The following is a 16,851-nucleotide window of genomic DNA, read 5'->3' on the forward strand; positions in this document are numbered from 1 at the left end:
TAAGTAAAATATTCATTAAGATGAAAACTAACTAACTAACTAACTCTATGGCCTATGGAACCCGGAGGTTCAGTGCCGCGTTCACAAAAGCTCTCCACTGACTTCTATCCTTAGCTAATTGGATCCAGTTTCTACTTTGTATTCCTATCTCTGCGAGATCCATCTTAATATTATCCTCCCATCTGCGCCTAGGCCTTCCTAATGGTCGTTTTCCTATGGGTCTACCAGTCAAGACTTTGAAAGCGTTTCTACTTTCTTCCATTCTAGCTACATGACCTGCCCACCTAAGCCTCCTAGACTTGACGACCCTAACAATGTTGGGTAAACCGTATAAACTATGTAGTTCCTCGTTATGAAGCTTCCGCCATTCCCCATTCTCGTTCCTCTTGGGTCCGAATATTCTTCTCAGGATCCTGTTCTCAAATACTTTCAGTCTATGTTCTTCCCTAAGAGTAAGCGACCATGTTTCACAACCACACAGAACAACAGGCATGATTATCGTTTTATATATTTTAAGCTTCAAATTCCTCGACAGAATTCGCGACGACAGGAGATTTTGAACCGAATAGTAACACGAATTCCCTGCTTTTAGTCGACATTTAATTTCTTCGTGAATATGATTTTCGTCTGTTAATATTGATCCTATTGATTAAGGTGAAAACATTATTTGGAATTGTACAAATCACAGATATACACAATGTTTTGCTTCCAAGGTCAGTATTCTTTATTAGTTCCTTGTTCAAATGCGGTTAGTAGGGTGAAGAAAATTAGCTAACTGCTAATGGATGCTACTAGGCTAAATAAATTTGTAAAATACTCTGTGAACCTCACACAGAAAAAATTGCAGCCTTTGATGAAGAATCAGATATCTAAAATAGGGTTACTGACTATAGAATAATGATGTAGGCCACTAATGGCCTAAAATAATAAATAGGGCCTATAGCAAACTAATCTAATTACAAAGCCAATAACGCTTATTATCAAGACATGATTTATTTCGCAAACCAATTTATTAACATATCAACTACTTTCAATTAAAACAATGTTTTTAAAATTTTTAAGAATTTATTTCACACCATGGGGCAATCCCTAACACTCCGGGGCAATGGCAAACATTCTGATTGGCATTTCTTCTTGAGATGTCATTTTATTGTTATAGTTGAAAATAAGTGTTGACTGCATACAGGCTAGTAAGATTACAAGGAACTAATGCTCAAATATAGGGGAATGTATAGCCTTATCTGACAACAATAATACACCAATATAGATAAGAGACAACTTATATTGCCCAGATTGTTGAATCAACGTTTTAAGTGATATCGACAAAAACAACAAAAGCGTCTTCTTCCTGGCAATCTATTCAACTTCTTGTCACCAAATTTATGCTACACTTTTCCAGCTCTTTTCGCTAGCATGCAGCAAAATGGCCTGTTTTCTAACAAGCTTCCTTGCGCGTAAAATTGGGTCATCCGCATTGCCCCAGTGTTCGCAAATAACCCTGTTTCATCTATAAATTAATTTAAAAATCGGGTCAAAATTTTGTATTTTGAAAACGGACCTATTGATTTACTTAGACTAAATCGCTTTCAGAAGTAGGAGCAGAAGCAACTAGCGGCACTGAATCTACCGAGTTGTGCTCAAAGCAGTAGCGTCTTCTCTGGGTGTGCAAGTCGTGTGTTAACGCCCAACGAAAAATTAAGAGAAGAGTATTTTAATTTAATTAAACGATCGTGAGAAATAGGGACTTTTTTCACTTGTCAACGGGACAAAATCCACTGTTGAAGTGCGAAAGAACCGAGAAAAGCTACACGAACTCCGTTATGTTTTGAGGAGGCACCTCTGCGAGTAAGTCGTTGGCCACGCTTTGGCTATATTTTCGGCGCTTTAGAAGACTCATACTGCGCATGCGCTTCGTGTTTCCCACCTCATGCTTCTATGATCCAAGGCGTTGAAAAAGAACTCAACGCCTTGGGTTTTCTGCTTCTCTCAAAGCGTTGCCAAATCTGTAGATTTATCGGTGGATGTACAGATTTTTTTTTATAACAATGCAGAATGCAATTGTGTGTGTGTGATCTACGGATTTTTTTTTTATTGTTAAACATCATCAATTCATAAGTTAAAGGTGCAATCGACTTCTTACTAAAATACGTGTAAGGAACACGGTGAAAAGAAACATAATTATTTTCTCGATCCAATAAAATTGTGTTCGAAGGGTCAATTGATGAAAAAAAAAACGACGCTGAGCTACAGAACGGTTTTCCATTCTGCCTTTTCCTTCCCCTAGTTAGGTTAGTGACTCATCCGCAAGACTTACGGTTTCGGGCCCCTTATTACTGTCTCGAGTGCTTCGTAAAAGTTTTTTTTTCCTTTCTTTAAAACATAGTTTCTTCTGTTGTCTCTGAATGTCGCAAAAAGGATTTGTTTCACTTGCTACATTTTGAGATTATTTATTAAATAGGCCTATTATATTGAAATTGGTAAGTAGCCGAGAAAAGTTCGATTCAGGAGAATTACTTTTTTTTTTTTTACTACAAAGCTATACATACATTGTAGGGTAGATTGTAGATATTTTGGCTTTCTGATTTGGCAATGCTGGGTGTCCCCTTGTCTTTCGCGTTTACGAGTGTGGTGGTTTCAGCTTTTTAAGATGACTAGTGAAAGTGTAATTCAAAAACTATTAAAAAGTCCTTTTTCATTAGTTTCTTATAATGAGAAAAAACAAATAATTGACCGTGGTCGGCCGTGTCGTAATCTCACGATGTCAACTCTTGTGAAGGGCAAAAGTGGTGCTGGTTTTGAGAGACATTTTCGAATGGAGTTGTACGACATGTCAGACTGGCTTTGTGGGTGTAGTGTAGTGAATAGATTTTACTGTTGGACATGTTTGCTATTTTCAACTAAGAAAAATGTGTAAAATCATCAAGGGTACGAGGATTTGAACCATCTTAATACTGCAGTGAAGAAGCGTGGTGAGTCTGAAATGCATCTTTCTAGCTTTTTTTAAATTTAATACCTTCATTGCAACTCCAACAAGAATAGACGTTCTTTTGGATTCCCAACGAAGGGCTGACATTGAGTTGCACAACGAAAAGTAAAGAAAAATAGGGAAATATTAAAGAGGTTGATTAATGCCGTCTGCTATTTAGCAAAGCAGGAGCTACCATTCAGATCTCATAATGAGCAAGCAGCGTCTGTAAACAAGGGAAATTATGTGGAATTTCTTATTGCAAGTGCAGAGTTTGATTCCACATTAAAAGAACACTTACAGACTTCTTCAGTTTTCCGTGGAACTTCAGCAAGCATTCAGAATGATTTGATAAATTCTGTTGCAGATGTACTGAGAGACGAAATTTACCGCGAAATTCAGAACACAGAGTTCGTAGCTATTATGCTTGACGAAACTTCAGATGTAAGCAATAAATCGCAATTGTCAACTGTTTTACGATATTTTTCGGCGACGGAGAAAAAAAAATCGTAGAACGATTTCTTGGACTTCATGACATGAGTGCTGATAAAACTACAGCGGCGCTTTTCAATCATGTTAATGAAATAATGAATACCTATAAATGCGCGGACAAATTAATTGCCCAGACATACGATGGGTCTTCGGTGATGAGCGGCCATCTCAATGGCCTTCAAAGCAAAGTGTTGGAAAAGTATCCTAAAGCTCTCTTTACGCATTGCTATGCTCAGGTAATGAATTTAGTTTTGCAACAGTCATTGGAATACAACAAAGAGCTTAAAACATTTTTTTGCGGTCTTAAATCACTGCCTGCCTTTTTTTTCTCATTCCCCAAAGAGGTTGCACGAACTTTCTGCTTTCATGTCAAAAAAGCTACCATCATTATCTTGTACTCGATGGAATTTTACCTCTAGACTTATTCATACGGTCAGTGAAAACAGAAAATCATTGATTATGTTTTTTGATCATGTTAGTGAAAGTGGAGACTTCGACAATTTAACTGCAATGACAGGCAGAGGATTTGCTAGCTTCCTAAGGAATTTTGAAAATATATTTTTAATAAAGGTTTTGTCCAATTTACTTGCTTTCTCAGATGTATTGTTCAATATACTCCAGTCTAGGGATGTTGATATTTTTTACTGCAGTAATAAAATTACTGAATTTCAAAACCAACTGCAAAAGGAAAGAGAGAATTTTGAAATAGTCTGGTCTTCTGTTGATAGAGATGTAGGGGACGAAGAAGTGATTCAGATAAAAAGAAGGAAATTAAATGATGAATCACAGAAGGATCATTGTCGGAGACTGTACTTTGAAATCAGACAACATCAGTAATCACATTACAATTAGATTTGCGTCTTTCGAAAAATTGCAGTATTTTGATCTACTAAACCCATCTAAACTGTAGTTCTTCAACAAACGAGATTTTCCTCACGATTTGTTAAAAAAGCTGCAGGTAGTTTATGGTGATGTTTTTAATTTGTCCAAACTACAAAATGAACTACATGTGTGGTACGCTTCCAATGAGGAATCAAATAAAACCCCCATTGAAATCATTCAATATTTGATGGATATGAATCTGGTGAGTGGATTCACGGAGATTTATAAGTTAGCTATGCTGATTGCAACAGTACCTTCCACAACATCATCTGTCGAGAGATCGTTTTCGTCACTGAAAAGGATCCACACGTTCTGCCGCGTTACTCAGACCGAGCACCGAATGACGAATTTAAGCCTCATTTCCATTGAAAGAGAACTGTTATCCAAGTTACGAGAGGGAGATAAATCCAAATTCTATGATGCAGTGATCCAGAGGTTTTTACGTAAAGAAAGACGACTCGAGCTGGAATTCAAGTAATTGTAAGTAAATTGATTTTGATTTTGATTTTCAGTTTCATATTTTGTTTGTTTTTGATCTTTAGCTTCATATTTTGAAGGTATATTTCCCCTATATAATTATTCTCATTAAATGTATTGCTTACGTAATAACATCCTCCTTGATTCATCTTTATAATTTCCAGACTAAATTGTTACAAGAAAATTGCTATTTATAGGTTGTGGGCATTGGTGTAACTAGGACATTTTGCTGGGGATGGCCAATTTCCCTTACTTTCGAAAATTGCAAGAACTTACAGGTACAAACTATATTCAAGAAATCGATGGGTGGATAAAGTATAGTCACCGTATGTCGAATGCAAACGCTAATAAAATAGTTATGCGTAAATTGAGGATAACTTATCACATTATTTTCGATCAGTAAAAAAAAAATGCGGGTCGGCCCAACTTTGCTCCTGGGGAGAGGGGTCCCCTCTAGTTTCGCCTATGGTTGTGAGGATTAATATATTTTTTTCTTTCTTGTCAACGCCCTAACATCCATCTCACGAGACGCCACTGGCTCAAACTTCAGAAATTCCAGTGTTATGAATAAATCAGGAATTGAAATAAGTGCCGCAGTTTGGGACCTATTCAGCCCCAGCATATTGTTGCTGATGCGGAATTCCCTAACGTTTCAGTGTCAGTTTTGTGTTCTTCTCCTACAACTATATTAAAAAATATCCCATTCTCATTTTTCTTTCTTCAGTGGTCGGTGTATTTCAGGCGCGTACCCAAAATTTTTTGTTGGGAGGGGCCAAGCTCTAGAGACGGGGGTTGAAATACTCAAGCCACTACGTCTATGGAGTATTCAATGGGTATTATTCTGCACACAAAAAGACGATAAATAATTGTAAACTACTTCCACCTATATTTTCAGAAAACAAAATGTAATAGAACTAAATTGTTATCACAAGAGAAAGAGTAGAGGTGAAGTGTAAGATCATTTTTTATGCTACATCAATCATTTCTCCGTTAAACAAATATAGTTGTATTGACAAAGCGTCCAGGCGTATGTTGAGTTAGGAAGTTTTTTGGAGGGAGTGTACAGACCCTTTGGATCCCCTCTCCCGCAGGTGTGTCCCTGGGGCAAATAATGATATGCTGTGCAATTATTGTTAACCTTTTCTATCAACAGTACTATTGTTCCCTACCACGTCAGAAGACTAAGAGAAAACGAAGAGGACGTAAGGGCCTTGGGTGAAACAGTCGAAAGAGCCCACAACACCACGATGAATTAAAACAAAGCTCATGACAAAAGTCTAAGTTTAAAGTATCAAAATAGTCTGTAAGTCAACGATAATACCTTTTTATTTGTGTACAAATAATATGCTAATGATTTTGTATGTGTTTATGTTCTACTCAGAGGTGTACGCAGGATTTCACAGGGGAACATCTTATATTGATAGTAGCATTACCCAATCAAACAATGCGCAATTGACAGAGGGCTGAAGAAAAGTGAGAAATCCATAGGTTTACGGGCCAACACCCAGAAACACAGAAGATAAAGATGAAAGAAGGATCTAGAATCATGTGAAGATAGGAATGCTAAAGATACACTGACACAGAAAGAACTTGAAAATGGTTAAAGTAATCAAAATGACATTTACACAACAGTATAGTAAGCTTCATTGTGTCCACAGACATGCTCAATAACATAATATGTAATGCAGTGTTGCCAACTGACCACAAAATATAGTTTTCTAAACGTCACGGAACACAAATTATAACATCTACAAAATTTAATTATGAGTAGAACCATACGTGCGAACACTTGATGTACAGTGTTGTCAACGTTTGAAGATAGGCCTATATGAATTCCTATATGAATCTTGTATGTAGGAGAGTACATACAGTTCACGATTCGTCCGTAATTTTTGTACTTCAGTGATTATATTCTTGTTTTTGGTCTCATATTCTCGTTTCAACAAGTTCGAATCGTGTACTACAATTTTTCAAAAGAGTTAAGTAGTTTTCCATTTAGTTATTCCTTTCTTTACTCGTTACACTACCCGGTATACAGAATCAACAATTCTCACATTAAAATCTTGAACATTGACACTACTGATTTTCCTATACTGTTATTCCCGAAGTGCACTCGTATGTCTTATTCCTTAGTACAACTAGTGATGGGCAGTGGGAATATTCCCGGTGGGAAGGAATTTTAAAAAATTGGAATATTCCCGGGTTTTTTCCCTGTCCTATAAATTCCCGGGAAGGAATTTATTTCCATTTGTTTATTTTATCTTCAAAATTATAAGAACCATATGACTAATTACTTTATTTTAATACATTAGGATTTACTTCTAGGTTTTCAAAAATTTGAATGTTAAAAAATTTAAAATTCTTTGACTGTACATTATATAGCTAATAACACGATTTTTTACGTTCAATTTCCATTTGCACTAAAATCTAAGGTAATTGTTTAGTATTGGGGGGCCAAAACTAGCAAAAAGTAGGATGATTTACGGAAGAAGTGAGTTAATAGTAGTATTCAAGTAGTCAGTAAAGCATCGAACACTTTTTGTTTTGGGGGGCGCGGTGGCTCAGTGGTAGAGCGTTCACCTCTGGTGCTTGGGGTCCCGGGTTCGATCCCAGCCCCCGCCAAGTGAACTTTGTGGTGGACAAACACCGTGCTCGTGGGTTTTCTCGGGGTACTCCCGTTTCCTCCCACTTTCTTCATTCCACCATTTCACTCATCTCTCATTATCACCGTCTCCTTTAGCCTAACCGGCATAACCGTGGGACGTAAAACTTACAGATTTCATTTCATTTCACTTTTTGTTTTATGAATTTGGATTTGTACAAATCGAAAAGGTAAGTGGAAGTCATGTGAAAAAAGAAAGTGAATTGTTGGTAACAAAGATAGAAAACAACGTTCCATGCGGGGCTCTAACACGTCGTCACTCGCTAACGCTCGCTCTGCAATGCTGTCTGAATTTAATGCTGGTAACGTAATTTAACGTATTAAACCATAAAATAACCTCATCGGAATAGAATATCGCAAAAAAAAAAAAAAAAAAAGGTAGGCGCAAAAGCTAGCCGCCCAATGCTAAACAATAGTCAAAAGTAGCAAAGTACTAATTTACAAATGATGAAAAGGAACCATGTGGTAATATGGAATTATGTAGAAATAGGGATGAAATACTATTAATAAACTCTGAACCACCGTTAGTAATATACGTCGGTCTGTATCTTCCTCTGACTTGAGTTTCTGAAGAGGTACTCGGACATCTCTTACATGTTAATTAACGCATGAAATTTCGAGAAATTGGCAGGAAGAAAAGTCGTGTGTGGCAATGTTACATGCAAAATTGTAAAGATAAAAAAGTATCTTGCAAATATTGTGAAGATACATATTTGCGTAAATGTTGAAAAAATTGTTTATAACATTTCAAAATTTAATATGTTTATAATATCAGTAGTAGAGTCACGTTTAGAAAAGCCACTTACATGTAAATTTAAACTTTTTAGTGGTTTAAAAGTATGTGGACTTACTATAGCTACCATTGTTGAAACATATTTACCTTCATAGGACATATTGTAAATAAATATCCATTTAAGCGCACTCTGTAAATATAAGTTAATACAATATTAATAAAATAACATACTTTCAGAATATACATTTTAAAGATTCCTCTGCGGACAACAGTAATAACAATGGGATTTTTTCTTTGAAATCATAATATAGTAATAGAATGCAATATTCCTTGAGATGGTACGTAAGTTCCCGTAAAATTTCCATTTTTGGAAATCTTCCCGGGAATATTCGTGAAAAAAATATCATCCCGGGAATTTACCCATCACTAGTTCGTGAAATCTTCATGAAGACACGTTTGTGGGTTATCACGTTACACTCCTGTATATGGTTCGTAGTATAATCAGAAGTAAATTTCCCATTCATTACTCAAAGAGATTAACCTACAGAAGGAACTTCTTTTTTATATAACTTTATGAATGTCTCTTTTGTGATGATTTAATAATAATGCTATTATTGTTATGCAATAGCAATTAAAGAAAATTCTAAATATTGTATCGTTTTAATAATGTTTACTATTTATAAAGTACATCGAAATGCCGACTTTTCTTTTGGGAGGAGGAATACAAACCCCTCGAAAGGAATTACTTGAAATCATAACTATCTTTGGTATCTATTTATGTATAAATGTGTCAGAGCCAAAGTGGAATCAATTCACTTTTATCACTGATATACAAATTAAGTCTTTGTATTTCTTTAACTTGGACTAATATAAGTCGCAGTGAACTAACTTGGACTGTGATTCATGTGCGTTGTTTGTGATTCATCTTGATCGTTAATTAGATAAGAAAGATTTTGTTTTACATCTGCAGCTATTTGCTTATTTCCAAACATTATTGATGGAAACAACACAGAACTCACCATGAGGAGGTGGCTGCAGTTTTAGTTTCGCCCACCCTTATATACTAATGTTGCATATGGTAGTGCAAGTTCATATCGTTACTCTTTTACCTCAAATTGTTTTTTGTATTAATTTCTGGTATGTTGTTTCTTGACTGTAGTGTTGCTAGGACAAATCTATGCCAGGACAAATCTATGCAATGCTTCTTGCCTACATACCGCTGATGCCGTTTGTCACCAACTTCACCATTCTTTCTACAGCGCGAGTGTGACAGAGTAAGGATGTAATAGATACATCAGCCATTGGAGCCGTCTTTACATTTTCTCTTAGCTTCTGCAGGCTCAACTGTTTTGTCAGTGGTGGCTCCATCAGCGTTCATGTTGACCAATTAATCATATCAACATAGTTTGTCGCTTCTAACTTGATTTCAGGGACAACGAATTTTCGTACCGGTAAGCGATTACCAGGTTGGGTCGTTTGTCTTGCTTTTAGGACTCGCCTCCAGCCAAGCTCTCGTACTTTAGCATCTTGATCAGTCAACATTAATAGAAGTAGGTTCTCAGAATGGCAGTACCACACATTTCTACGGATCTCTGGATGAATTTACCTGTATTTCACTTCCATGTCGCGAGAAGTCGTGATAAGTTGCCACAAATGACGAACTCCTTCTGCACCAGGGGCGGATCCAGGACGGACTTCTGGGGGGGGCGGTCGGCGGTAATACTGCTACTTTTAAGAGCTCCAAACTTGTTATGGATGGGTTTATTTATATATAAAATAAGAAAGTTTCCTCTTGTGGGGGGGCGATCGCCCCGATCGCCCCCCTCTGGATCCGCCCCTGTTCTGCACACGATGGATTACGGATCCCAGCAAAGCAGAGTGGCGCGTAGACCATAATGATGTACTGGACGATGGTTTTAAGTTCATTAGTGCGTCCTTTTGTTCCTACGTACAAACATAAGACTCTATTTGCTGTAGTTAGCCATCTGTCTTGATGAATTTTACCAAGCTTCATGTGAGCTAACCCAAAGGGGCCATTCTCCTGAAGAAACCGCTTGGCAGATATTCAGCAAATATTTTTGATCCGTGCTTAATGAATCCTCAGTGAAGTTGAGTTCCTAGTCTACTGGAACGGGCTGAAAACTCTGGAGTGGCAACTCTTCTCAGGTTGGAAGTGCTGATCCTATTGATCCTCTAAATGTATTTGGTCCAGTAGACTTCCCGTCTATGAATTCAATCAATGTCAAAATGGGAGCTCGTTCGTGTGTATCATACAGACGATTCTCTGAAGGGGTTTGTTCAGGAAGACTTCAATATGTGCCATTGCACCATTCTTCTGTGGCAACCCAAAACAACCAGATCTGACAGGGAGATATTTTGATGAACAAAGGACTTTGTGATGGCAACCCGTATGCTCTCTTCTCTTCCAGATGAAGGAGAGACGTGGCCAAGATAGTTCGATCCTGGCTCCTGTAGTGATCTTTTTTCATTATTCGGTGGTTGATGCCGTCTTTAGTCTCAAGGGTGAGAGTCTGATTCTTTCTTCCGTCGAAGTATAACGCTTTTACTTTGGTCGATTCAAGTGATGCACTCGCCTCTTCAACGAGGGCGTTTCCTAAGGATTTATTCTCTCTCCGAATCTTGCTTTTGTCGATCACCTTCTGCTTATGAACTGGGGTAACCAGTCCGATGTCTACCAAAAGCGACGAAGCGATAATTGCGACCTTCCGGCCTGATATATTACATTTATATACTGCATTGGAGAATGTCGGCAACCTAACTTTCATTTGTTTAGAAGGGATAGTCTTCTTTCTTTTAAGCGCAGAAAGAAACTTGACAGTGGAATCTGGCTATTCTCCCGTTCATTTCGTAAAGGGACACTATCGTTTTTTGTCTTCCGGAACTACTAATTTCATTGGGCTTTGGTTGATTTTTCTGACCTCGATTTTTTCGCAATAAATGTTTGACACGTTTCTGTGTCTCCGAATAGTGAGAGGCGAGGGGGCTCCCTTTCAATAAGCACCCAAAACAGTGAGAGGTAAGGGGACTCACTTTAAACGAGCACCCCCAATAGTGAGAGGTGAGGGGACTCACTTTAATCAAACACACCGTTAAAATAAGTAGAGAAAGGGGTTTGAAATCGGTCTGCAATCTTCCCGCAGTAATTCCTGACAACTACGATTGTTCTTGGCTAACTGCAAACCATTTCAAACCAGAAGACGTTTGTAATTGTAACCACCATATTGGATCCACCATTATGAATTTCCTAATTTTGACGTCAGATTCTGAATCAGCTGTCCTAATATCTCCCTGGGAGTATGTTTCCTTCTACATTAAATGATCCTTTTCTGTCTATGCTTCAAAATCTTCCCTAACGTTCAAAGGGTTACCGAGGGACCTTAAACCCGCACCATTACCGATAAAAATATGTGTTGATTATTTTTTGATGTTCTACAAGTCTACAAAGTTTCATTCAAATGGGTGAGTTACACTTCCGTGAGTTCCCTTGTTAGAGACGCATTCAGTATTATAAGAATGATGGCCACAAGAATTAACTGACACAGTGACCAGGATTATTACAAGAATATTTTCGAATTCTAGAATTTACATAGAAACGGTAACAAAATTCTAACAGTCATTTTCTAATGTGCCATTTTTGTACTGTGTGCTGAGATTTCAATGTAATTAAGTTGTTCCTTAGAGTGTCAAAAATCCATACAATTAAATTCATATGTTGGACCTGGTCAGTACAAAAGCCTGATCAAAAGTCCGGTTCATCTATCCAAAGAGGAAATTTAAATGTCCGAAATTGAAGTACTTAGCAAGAACATACATAAAATAGAATTGCGTTAAAATGCTCAGCACATCCTATTTATGTTTTTGTGTTAATATTTTTCCTCCAAAACAATTGAGATCTTATGCTTTTCCTTTCTATCGACGAATGTGATATAAAAGGAGTCTCGCTGTCGTGAGAATGTTTCTACATCGTCACGCAGAAGGTAGAGGAACTGTTTGAATGGCGGGAGAGTAAATCGAAAAGGTGGATACATCCTTCTGAGCGTTTATTAACTAATGCAGCAAACAGTTGTGATCATTGCAAACCTCGAATGACCTCTCGCCCGTTTACGAACTAGTTGTTTCTTTCCCGATAGAACTTGTTTTAAATACCCACTTCTACTCCGATAAAGTGAAGTGGAGACCAAACATACAGAGAGTCTCCTGGTTTAACGTGGCTGCCAGATTTAAGGAGTAGTGTAGGAAGTTCACTTGACGAATATCTGGTAACGTAAATATAAACAACTGGGTAGTTTCTTTCCACATACTCTTAAATTCTTGTATACTTATTCCCCCAAAACTGCGTGTACTTTTCTACTTTGTGCTATTATTTTACACTATAGGTGACTGAAATATTGCAACACTGTAGAAGTAATCATAACGCCTGCAATTCTGTAGAAGAATGTTAATAGTGTGTGAGTGTGTAACATTAGATGATCCAGATATGTTTTTTGTGCCGGTGCCATTTACATCTTGCAGGAGATTTTGGTACCAGGATCCAATAAATATAGTACGGCACCGCACGTATTTCCCAAGAAACTGTCAGAAATAGAGGCATAAATGTTTTCCCAGCACAAATATCAATAAAAGTCATGGATTTTGATCTCACTCTCTTTCTTGTATCTCTTTTAGTTTTTTATGCACATTTGGTTCCAACAAGTCGGTTTCCCAACTCGGAGCTAACAAGTACGCAAATACGTGTATAGGTGTGTGTGTGTATTCAGAAAGAAAATATTAAAACATCTCCAAAATATTATCTAATGATATGCTATTTAAATTAGTAAAATCTTACAGAAACATTTCCGGTAAAACTCATTTTAGGTATTTTGCACTCTTATTGTAACTGAAGAATATACAGTGCGTCCCACTACCTTTCGACCCCACAAAAAAAACGTTATAATTTCCGAACAAATATACATAGGAAAATGAAATTCACAATACACGTACCAAATTTCTCAAAAGTAAATCCCCACGTTAAGCGGGTTTGCATATCCAGGCTCCTAACTATGAAAACACTTACGATCACACCAACCCCAATCATTTCACAGATTCAACCTGTTGTATATAATTTATTAGGACGTAAAAGTGAACATAATTTATACGAAAAAGACTTTTATGCATTACAAGACCTGTAACTGCCAAATATTCACCACAAACTTATAGTCGTATCGACATAAACAAAAAAAAAAAAAAAAAAAAAGGTGTGGAGCAGGAAACTACTTTACACAAGTCTAAAAAAAGCTCAGTGAAAACGTACGAACTGGCCGCATGGTTTGGGTGAATAATCTATCAAACAGAAGTTTATGTATTCAAACCCTGTAGGAAGTATTCCTTTTTCTTTTTCTTCTTAAAGATCTGTTTCTATTTTCATCAGAGGACCGAGAACATTTCTTTAAATAAACATTTGGCAACAACTTTTCTCTCAAATTCGATTAGAAGGGACCATTGTATGAATTGCAAATCGAACATCCACAGCTGAGAACAAAATATTATGTTCAATATTTCATTATTATCCTTTGATTTGTAATGAAAAACTAATTATAAGCATTGACGATTTCAGAAGATTCTCCCCCGGTAATGGTCAATATATGAATGAGAGAAAACTGATAAAACATTATTAGTCCACTTTGAGCATGATCGAAGATAACTTATGGCCACGAAGGGGGAAATTTATGTCGACAGGGTCTCAAATTCTCCCACAGGTCATGCCCTGAAATCATCAGTTTCAAAGGTTTCCTTAACAAATAGAATATTACATTTCTTTCTCGTTCTACGTTTTGAAATGGAAAAGTCATAATTTTAAAGTGAATTATAATACGATAAGCATAAAGATTTATAGAACTAATAAAGTAAATATTCTTGTGTAAGTTATCGATTTCTAATCAGTTTAAAACTCGAATATTCGTTTGCATCGCACTTTAAAGTAAATCCTCTCTATATATAATTTTTTACTGGAAAGTATGTTTAACTCCAATTACTTAATCAATATTTTTAAACACTTCATTTCCCAAAGAAAACCTCGCAAAGGTATAGTGGAATAGTGAATATTATCAAATAAATTATCATTTTGTTTACGTAAATACTCCATCGCCTCATTTGAAACTTCGTACTTTTAATAATAATAATAATAATAATAATAATAATAATAATAATAATAATAATAATAATAATAATAATAATAATAATAATAATAATAATAGTAATAATAATAATACAAATAATAATAATAATAATAATAATAAAATCATAGCCATATCTTTATCAGAATTTCAGGCTTAGTCAATAAATGAATTCAATGTGGTCTCTATTCGAAGTTCTATTTAATCGAATCCGATAGAAATACAAAGAGGAACTTCCTGAACAAGTAAAAGAAAAATGTTACTTCGGTGGGACTGGAAATAACTTTTAGGAGTGTTTTACAATTTACAAACAAATGCCATAGACAGTAATTTCTTTTCTTTAAGTTAACTGATTCACCGATCGTATCAGAGTAACTTGTCTCTATTTTGTACTCGGTTATATACGTTTTACAATCATTTCCGTTAATTTTGAACGACAGGAACACGAATACAAAAGCATCTAAGAGAATTAAAATTCCAAACTCCCCCACCGGGAATCTAACCAGGGACCCCATACACCGTAGGCACACGTGCTAGCCACTAGACCAGCGGTGAAAGCAAGTGAAATGCATTTTGTAGTATCTGAAGTTTACACCTATTTCATCCTGCTGTAATAACGTTACCGTATTTGTTACTTTGAGGAATGATATATGTTATTCATATAGGTTCTATTACATATTCGTTCATAAATATTATATAAATTATCAGAATTATTCATGATCTTCCATGGAAATTCACTGATGCATGCGCAGTAGAAACAGAAGAATGCAGTTTACTGATATTAGTCAGAATGCAAATTTCTAACAGGCTATCAGAATTCCTTAATGGAAAGTAGTGGTTCCCAACCTGGGGACGCGCAGCTTCCTCCTGAGTAAGCATGAAGTGGGAGTAAGGGGGCAAAAGCTACTGGCAGAAATGAATTGTGAAATAAATATTATTATTATTATTATTATTATTATTATTATTATTATTATTATTATTATTATTATTATTATTATTATTATTATTATTAATATTATTATTATTATTATTATTATTATTATTATTATTATTATTATTTGTCATACCGCTAAATCAATTTCTTCACTGCTTTCTTGTCGCAGCCCAAAACCCAAGCGATCTGAATGAGAGTTTGTTCCACCTTTACTCGACTATAATTTCTCCTCGCAGACTAACAGATAGTTCTCTACAGCCTTTAGAGCTAGGCATTTTGACAACTTGTAGAAATTTGCATTGTGATTGGTATTAGCAATGATAGTAAAGTGGATATTTCTGTTTCTACTGTGCATCATCAGCATCATTATATCAGAAGTATTCCGCCTTTACCAGCGGGACACTTACCGCTGCTCAGAAGCTGCAATGCTCCACAATTTTCTGTTAACCTCTCCATCTTCACATACGATTTTTCTGTTTTGATATCGCCAATAGCCTAATTATGTTTCTATATAGTCTAATTCGTCCCCTCCCTCTCTTTCCTACCACCATACCCTCTAGCACATCCCTCATGATACAGTTCCTTCTTAACCAATATTCCAACCAATTTCTCTTCCTCTTCTTAATAATATTTTTCTCCTTCCATTTCCAACCCTCTCATTCGTTTTCCTCTCGACCCAGCTATTTCTCTCCATTCTTCTCCACGCACATATTTCGAAAGTCTCCAATTGTTTCTCATCATTTCTACGTAATGTCCATGTTTCTGTCCTGTAAATACAGTAAAATACAGTACACGAAGCATTTTATGAGTTTTTTCAACTCTAAGGCCCCACAAAATAGTATTTTCTTCATCCTAAAGGCTTCTTTCGCCATTTCTATCCTTGCTTTTATTTCACGTTCGCATGTCATATCACTAATAATACTACTCAGACATCAAAACCTAGTCACCTGTTTTTTCCCGCTCCTACTTCTATATTTGACACCGATCTCTTCGTTTCAATCACCATGGATTTTGTCTTTCTAACATTTATTTTCATCCCATATTCTTCAGAAGCCTTTCTCAAGTTTTCTACATTTTGTTAATTTTCTTTTTAGATTCTGCAACAACAATCATATCAACCCCAAACCGTATACACCTCATCATTCTATCTCCTACCAAAATTCCACCTTCATTAAGAAAACTCATTTTTGCTATCTCTTCTACATAGCTACTAAATAATGTCGGCGAAATATATAATATCTGTTGAACTCACCTTTCAATTACACTGTCTGTCTACTGTGCATGCGCCAGTGAATTTCCATGGAAGATCATGAATAATTCTGATAATTTATATAATATTTATGAACGAATATGTAATAGAACCTATATGAATAACATATATCATTCCTCAAAGTAACGAATACTCTAAACATTATTACAGCAGGATGAAGTAGGTGTAAACTTCATACCCAAAAAATGCATTTCAATTGCTTTCCCCGCTGGTCTAGTGGCTAGCACGTGTGCCTACGGTGTATGGGGTCCCGGGTTAGATTC

The sequence above is a fragment of the Thermobia domestica genome, chromosome 7, assembly GCF_964235325.1.
Source record: "Thermobia domestica chromosome 7, izTheDome1.hap1.1, whole genome shotgun sequence".
In the NCBI taxonomy this organism is placed as follows: Eukaryota; Metazoa; Arthropoda; class Insecta; order Zygentoma; family Lepismatidae; genus Thermobia; species Thermobia domestica.